Here is a 7,489-nt window from a genome sequence, read left to right on the forward strand (position 1 = left end):
TGGCAGACGTCACTGCCTGAGATCCAGAAACAGAAAATCAAATCAAATCAAATCAAAACTTTATTAGCAAAGCCAACAGGCCACAGCTGTACAAAAGTTAAAAGTGAGAATAGGGATAAAAGGAAGAAAAGAACAGACAAAAGGAGGTCCGTCGGGTGAACAGGTCTGTCACTCAGATGGTGGCCCTCAATTTCACAGCTCTCTCGATGTACCTCGCGACCTTCTCTGTTATCTGACTGTTCGTATCAGATAATAGAAAATGCAGTGTAATGTCTGTTGAACGGCCGGGGTTGGAGAGAATGAGTGGAGTAATAATCTCATTCCTTAGGTCTTTGTAAAGAGGGCAAGAAAAAAGGACGTGGGACACTGTTTCCGTGTTACCATCTCCACATGGGCAGAGTCGTTTTTCAAATGGGGTCTTCTGGTAACGACCTTCGAGTACAGCAGAGGGAAGAACATCCCATCTAGCCAATGTAAAGGCACGTCTGTATTTTGGGATGGTTAGTTTAGACAAATATGAGGCTGGAGAGTCAAAATGAGAAGGGGGAAAGTAGGTATACCATGGGCACAGTTTCTTTAAGATAGTCAGGTTGTTTTGTCGTTCGATGTCTTTCAGGCGCTGGCCTATTAGACTCTTTGCTTTGATGAGGCCCATTGATAGTAGGGACTGTGAGTGCAGACCGCATGTAAGGAGTTTTTTATGCACAGTTTTAAACCACTTGCTTTCGTGAGGGTCTTGCATTACTAACGGCAGTAGACCAGGAGGATTCAGATTAAGACGAAGCCAATAATTAAATGTTCTCTGCCAGGTCCGAGTTTCCACAGATGGAAGGCAGGCCTCGAGTCGCAATGCTGCGTTTGGAACACAGGGGGGGACACCGAGTATTTGCCTTAGAAATTTGGACTGGACAGTTTCAAGACTGGAGCAATGGGTCCCCGTCCAGATTTGCGCCCCGTACAGTAACTGCGCCAGTGGTTTTGCTTGATAAACTTCAAGGGCTGCTGGGATGTATCTGCCCCCCTTCGTATAGAAGAAGCGGGACAGCATCTTGATGCTTTGAGCAGCTTTTTCTTTGGCACATTTTTGGTGGACATCCCAGGACCTGGTCGACTGGAAAACGATACCCAGATATTTGAAGGCTTTGACTTGTTCAATTGTCTGGTTATCCATCCTCCAGCTGTACTGTCTGTGTTTCCTTGCAAAAACCATGATTTTGGTTTTCTGATAGTTTATTGCAAGTTGCTCTCTTCTACAGTATGCTGAGAATTCATCTATGAGCCTATTTAAACCTATTCTTGTTCGGGATAGGAGTATCGCATCGTCAGTGTACAAAAGCACTGATATTGCTTTGTCAGCCAGTTTGGGGGCGTGGAAGTCCGGAGATGACAAACAGTTAACCATATCATTGATGTAGATGTTGAATAGAACTGGAGCCAGGATACAGCCTTGCTTGACCCCCTTACTGACAGGAACTGGTCCTATAAGATGGCCATTTAACGAAGTTCTTACATGCAGCACCGTGTCTTTGTATAAACAGCTGATCAGAAATAATAGTCTTTTGTCTATGCTAGAGGTGCTCAATTTGTCCCAGAGTCTTACACGTGGAATTGAATCGAAAGCAGCCTTTAGATCAATAAAGGCTGCATATAACACCCCACGGGATTTTTTGGCATATTTGTCAATTAAATAGGCTAGGGTGAAGCAATGGTCTATGGTGGATCTGCCTTGCCTGAAACCCGCTTGCTCTTCCGCTAGAATAGCTTCAGTTTCCAGCCAGCTAGTTAGCTTGGTATAAAGATGTTTGGCATATAGTTTGCTGAGTATAGGCAGAAGGCTGATTGGTCTATAACTCGCCGGATCTGTCATGGGTCCTTTTTTGTAGATTGGGATAATTATTGCCTCAGTCCAACCATCTGGGAGTAAACCCGTTGAGTCGATCCAAGAAAATAAAGACGCCAGCAGGGGGGCCCACCAGCCAATGTTGGACTTCAGAAGTTCGGCAGGGATGTAATCATTCCCTGGGGCCTTGTTGTTCTTTAATTGTACGATTAAGTTCTCAACTTCCTTCGGAGTTACTGCTGGCCAATGAGGTAGGTCCTCCAGTTGAATGCATAGTTTGTAATGTTGGGCTTCCTGGTCATAGAACAAAGATTGAAAATGGCGCAACCACTCCATTGGTTCCACTGTACAGATGGAATTAGTGCGCTCCTGGTCCAGTAGACCAGATATGGTTCGCCAAAAGCAAGTAGTATCTTTCTCGTGCGATGCCTTAACCAACCTGTGCCATGCGGCTCTTTCAGCTTCCAGTTTCTTTCTCCTTAATAATTGTTTATACGACCGTCTCAGATAAATATAAGCATTAAGTAGGAGAGCAGTCCCTGATTTCCTGTATCTCCGGTAGGCTGTTCTCATTTGTCTCCTTGTTTGCCTGCACTCCAGGTCAAACCAGCTAGCTCCGTCCTTTGCCCTCTTTGTAGCGGAGCTATGTATCACTGTTGTTAAATGGGGTTTCAATCTTTCCAAGAGTAATTTAAAGCGTTCCATAATCGCAGCTGCTGAATTTCCTGATACAATAGCGGAGCGAATAAGCTTTAACTCCACTGACTGAAGAAGGAGGGTTAGGTTTTCATTCAATATTGGGGACCATTTGAGTCTTTTGGGGGCTGGTATATCCAAATTTACAGAAGGTATATATTGTGGCTCGGCAATAGAATAGTCAAAAGGCCCGCCTGCAAGCTCTAAAATTAGAGGTAGGTGATCACTCAGAGTATTATGGCCCACTTGAAACTTCCTTATAAAGCTGTGAGCAAATCTTGAGATTAAGATATAGTCTATAACACTTCCCCCAGCCTTGGAGAAATGGGTATATTCCCCGGGGCGGTCCCCCTCTATATTGCCGTTTAATATCAGCAGTTCCCTCCGTCTAGCAGCCTGCACTAAGCAGAGACCTGGGAAATTACTTCTACTATCTTTGGACAGACGTGTCGCGCCAATATCCGTCTGTTCTTCAGGGTCCAAAAATTGGTTGAAATGAGTGTGTAGACTGTTGTCATCTGTTCCTATACGAGCGTTGAAATCTCCACACACAATGGTCAGGGCAGACGGGTAAGTAGATTCGAGTGGCTCTAAAAACGCCTCTAGCTCAGCCCATGTAGCCTTAACAACGGGTTTTTTTTGGCCTGGGGGGATATAGACATTGACCAGCAAGAGAATAGTTCTCTTGAAGCTAAGTAGGGCGGCTGTTGCTAAAGAGTTGCAGCTGGGTAGGGCTGTTAGGGAGTGCGCTAGCTCCGTGGAAATGAAGCAAGCTAGGCCACCACTAGATCTGCCGCCCCTTTGAGATGGAGAGGCAGGCAGGTAGTGGCAGTTATACCCATTAAGAAATATAGGGTCATTCTGCCATGTCTCCTGAAAGAAGATGATGTCAAATTGCTTAAGGTAACACAAAAATTGTTGATTATTTTTCTTGGCGTGCCAGCCCGCGATATTCCAGGACAGCACTTTTAGGCCCCGGGCCCTTCGGGGGGCTGGATCTATGTCACCACCATGTCCAGCAATTCTTTGGTGTCTAAAAAAACACACCCGTTGGTTCTTTTCAAGGCTGGCTGCTTGGAGAGAGTGTAGTGATCCTCTTTTCTTGGTGATTTGGGGCTAGATTTTGGAGTTGGGGGGGAAGCTAATTCATTCGGAGACAATTTAAGATAGCTGTGCCAGGAGCTTTGAGGTTTCACACCTTGCTTTGGTCTTACTTTATTGTACATCACAGGGGGCTCTGATTGTAATTCCACGTCCACACATTTAAAGGTGCCTCCCACTGTCTTCTTATCCACCAGACATTTGGGAGATATAGGCTGCACATAAGGGTCCTTCATTGTCTCACCTTGATCATCCTTTTTTTCTAGTCTGCTTCGAAGTAAATCAAATCTTTTCAGGATCTCAGTTTGAGCTGGAGAATGCAGTGACCAGAATCGCTTTATCAGCGAGAGTTCTTCCTCCCAAACGGAGTCCTCACTGTCCCACATGGGAGGCTCGACGCCAGTTGGGTGTGAGGCTTCCTTTTTTTCATTTGGTGCTGTTTGGTGGGGATGATCCTGCTGGAACTTATGCTTTCTATTTCGATGGTTTTGGTGGTTGGTTTTTTCCCTTTTGTGAACTTCCACTCCTATGCTCTTGGGCCCTATCAGAGGGGTTGCAGGTGCTCTATTTTCAAATATTCTTAACAGAACTATTCTTTCTTTTTTGAATAGGTTTTTAGCTCTAAAAATGAAACTGGCCAGATTATGATCTAAAAAAGTAATCAGTGCTCGTACCGAGCAATCATCTTGATGTAGATACTCTATAGCGGCTATGTCAGTTGCTTTTACTACCCCCGGTAAAATGCCACTTATAATAGACAAAAAGTGGTCTGTACGGTCCAACCCTGCATAAAATCTAGGCGGTTTAGGGTAATTAGCAAAGACAAGCTTTTGTGGGATTAGGACTAAACTCCATTCTCTTTTGGGACACAACATCTGTCGAACTTGAGAGGAGTGGTTCCCCTCGATAGTTTGGGTCGCCTGCTCACCTCTGTCTACTGATTCTGTGCTGGCCATGAGAGGACTCTGGGGCGATATGACTGCAGATGGATCAGTTCCTTTGTCCCAGCTCGGTGTTGATTCTTCAGAACTTGATTTAGATTCTTTTATGGGTGTATCTACTTTACGTGTCTCTTTGATGGCATTCGACTTGGTTTTGTTTTTTCCACTTGTAGAAAGGGATGGAAGAAGGTTAAAGAGCTTCTGCCAATATTTTTTACAGGTACGGTGAGTTGTCTTAAGCCGCCTTAGGTTTTTCATGTTTTTGCTTTTCTTCCTCTTAGGCTCAGCTTTTTTCCTCCGGGGTTTACTGGGGAGTGGTGGATCCGGGCTGGCTAGGGGATTTGTATTCTGGTCTGAAGCGCTCACATGTTGTTTGAAGTTATCCACTAGGGTCAGGAGCAGCCCGTTTGTTATCGCTAGAAATTTTTTAACGTTAAGGAGATCCTTAGAGATCTGGTATATCTGCTCCTGAAGATGATCACCCCACATTTCTGTTCCACAGTCATTGGCTTTCACCCAGTGGGATGAAAGATTACCTTCAAGTTCCAGCGGTGACAAATGAGGATTGGCATCGGATGTGTTGGCTGTGTTAGCCTTTGTAGCATTCTCTGCTATGGCAAGTTCTTGAGCTAGATTTGTTGGATGGTTTGTCCACTTGTTGTTTGTTTGCAAGTCCTTTAACTGTGTAGACCAATCCAACACTGTAAGTGGCAAAGGCATAGCTACATCTAGGATACTCTCATTCTGAGTTCTCTTGCTCGAGTCTTTTTGGGGAAAGTAGCTGGTAATTTTACTTTGTCTCCTTCGTCGTTCCATCGGCCTCTGTGGTGAATTAGGCAGAATTCCTTGGTCCTTGTAATTTTTCCTGGTGAGGACCATAGTGGGTATATGGGTATATATGGATGTATAGTAGGGGGTGCTTGCTTACCGGCGGCTTATCTTTTGTTCTAAGCTGGAGTAAACAGTAGCAGAGGTACGATTTATGGAAGTTTATGGAAGTTGCCTCCTGAACCTCTCCAACCTCTCCAACCTGTTTAGTTCTCCAGCTATTTACATCGGGACTTGTGAGGTATCAATCATTTGAAATGTTAGAAAATATTACTGGTCTTAAGCTTCTATATTGTGCCTTGTTTCGTTTAAAGTTCAGCTAGGTCTTTCTCCCTCATTCAACATCCTCACGACGTAACCAATAAGGTAGCTAGGCAGTATAACGAAGCAGAAAAAAGAAAACAAAAGTCCCTTGTAATAATTATCGGGTTGAACTTGCCTTGTGTTTCTTGGGGTTATAGCAGCTTCAATTCCTTCCCCTTTTTTTTATAGATAAAAAGCTCGGCGTCCTTCCGAAGGAGTAGTTGGCCTCCCCCGTCTGCTAATTACCAGCTTCGTGAAGATAGGGCGGCTTGCTGAGCCTCCTTCGGATAAAAATAGGCCTTTGGCAGTTAATAGAAAAGAGTGATAATTTAAAACTGCTAAGCTCGGTTAAAAGAGAGGAGAAGAAGAAAAAAAAAACTTTAAAAGAGCTGAAGAGTACTAATAAATCTATATATCAACGCGGAGCACAAAATTGAGCTACCGCTAACGACGCCATCTTGGATCCCCCCCCCAGAAACAGAAAGTCTTTGCTTGCTTGTTCCACAAATAAGAGGAAGAACCTGTTTTTAATATCATCTCACAAATCCATTTGTGGACAATAAACCCTGCAGGGATAGCAAAGAAGTAGTACCAGGGGTAGGAACAAGATAGAGTGGCATAATGCTGAGCTACACTTGACTTCCAAAAGAGGTTAGTAGCAGAAGGAATCAAGATCTTCTCCTAGTTATTGCAGCATTTATTGACACACTTGATAGTAGTGGCAGGTGGCAATTGCAATCCATACATGTCTCTGGCAACGTAAGCGGCAAATGTACCCAGCTGGAACAAAATAATGATATAACATGCTCCTTTGTGTCACACTGAGCATATTTATTCTTTGTTGGCCCCAAACATAATAATAATTTGAAACCATAAAGATTTATTTGTCCCTCCCTGCTTGCTTTCTTTTGTTGCTGAGAATTCACACACAGATCTTGTTTCAGATCCCCATAACTCGCAAATCAATAGTCAATTAGTTTTTGTTACAATTTACTTTTGTGAGTAGGGACCACTCCCACTATTGAAACTTTTATTGGCCAGAGTTCTTGGTGTGCTTTTTTCTTGGTATACTCTAAGGAGCAGGCACACATACACCTGATTATTACAGAAAAGAAAGTACTCCATGCAGCTCATCATTAGACTGTGAACTCGCTCCCACAGGAGGCAGTGAAGACCACCAACTTGGATGGTTTTAAAAGAGGATTAGACAAATCATGGAGGAGAGGGCTATCGGTGACTACTAACCATAATGGCTATGCTCTGCCTCCACAGGCAGAGGCAATGATGCCTCTGGATACCAGTTGCTGGAAACCGCAGGGAAGGAAGAGCGCTCTTGTGCCTGGGACTTTCTTGTGGGTTTCCCTTAAGCATGTGGTTGGCCACTGTGAGGACAGGATGCGGGACTAGATGGGCCACTGGCCTGATCCAGCAGGCTCTTATGTCCTCTGAAAAACCTCTCTAAAATACCTAGCAGCAATGTGGAAAGGAGAATTTATTTTATTCTTTCGATTTAACCTGTCTCTTTTTATTTAGCAAGCTGTTTGTTAGTAGCTATATATATATATACAGTGGTACCTCGGGTTAAGAACTTAATTCTTTCTGGAGGTCTGTTCTTAACCTGAAACTGTTCTTAACCTGAAGCACCACTTTAGCTAATGGGGCCTCCTCCTACTGCTGCTGCACGATTTCTGTTCTCATCCTGAAGCAAAGTTCTTAACTCGAGGTACTATTTCTGGGTTGGCAGCATTTGTAACCTGAAACGTTTGTACAGTAACCTGAA

This window comes from Podarcis vaucheri (genome assembly GCF_965113315.1).
Source record: "Podarcis vaucheri genome assembly, chromosome: 1".
Lineage (NCBI taxonomy): Eukaryota > Metazoa > Chordata > Lepidosauria > Squamata > Lacertidae > Podarcis > Podarcis vaucheri.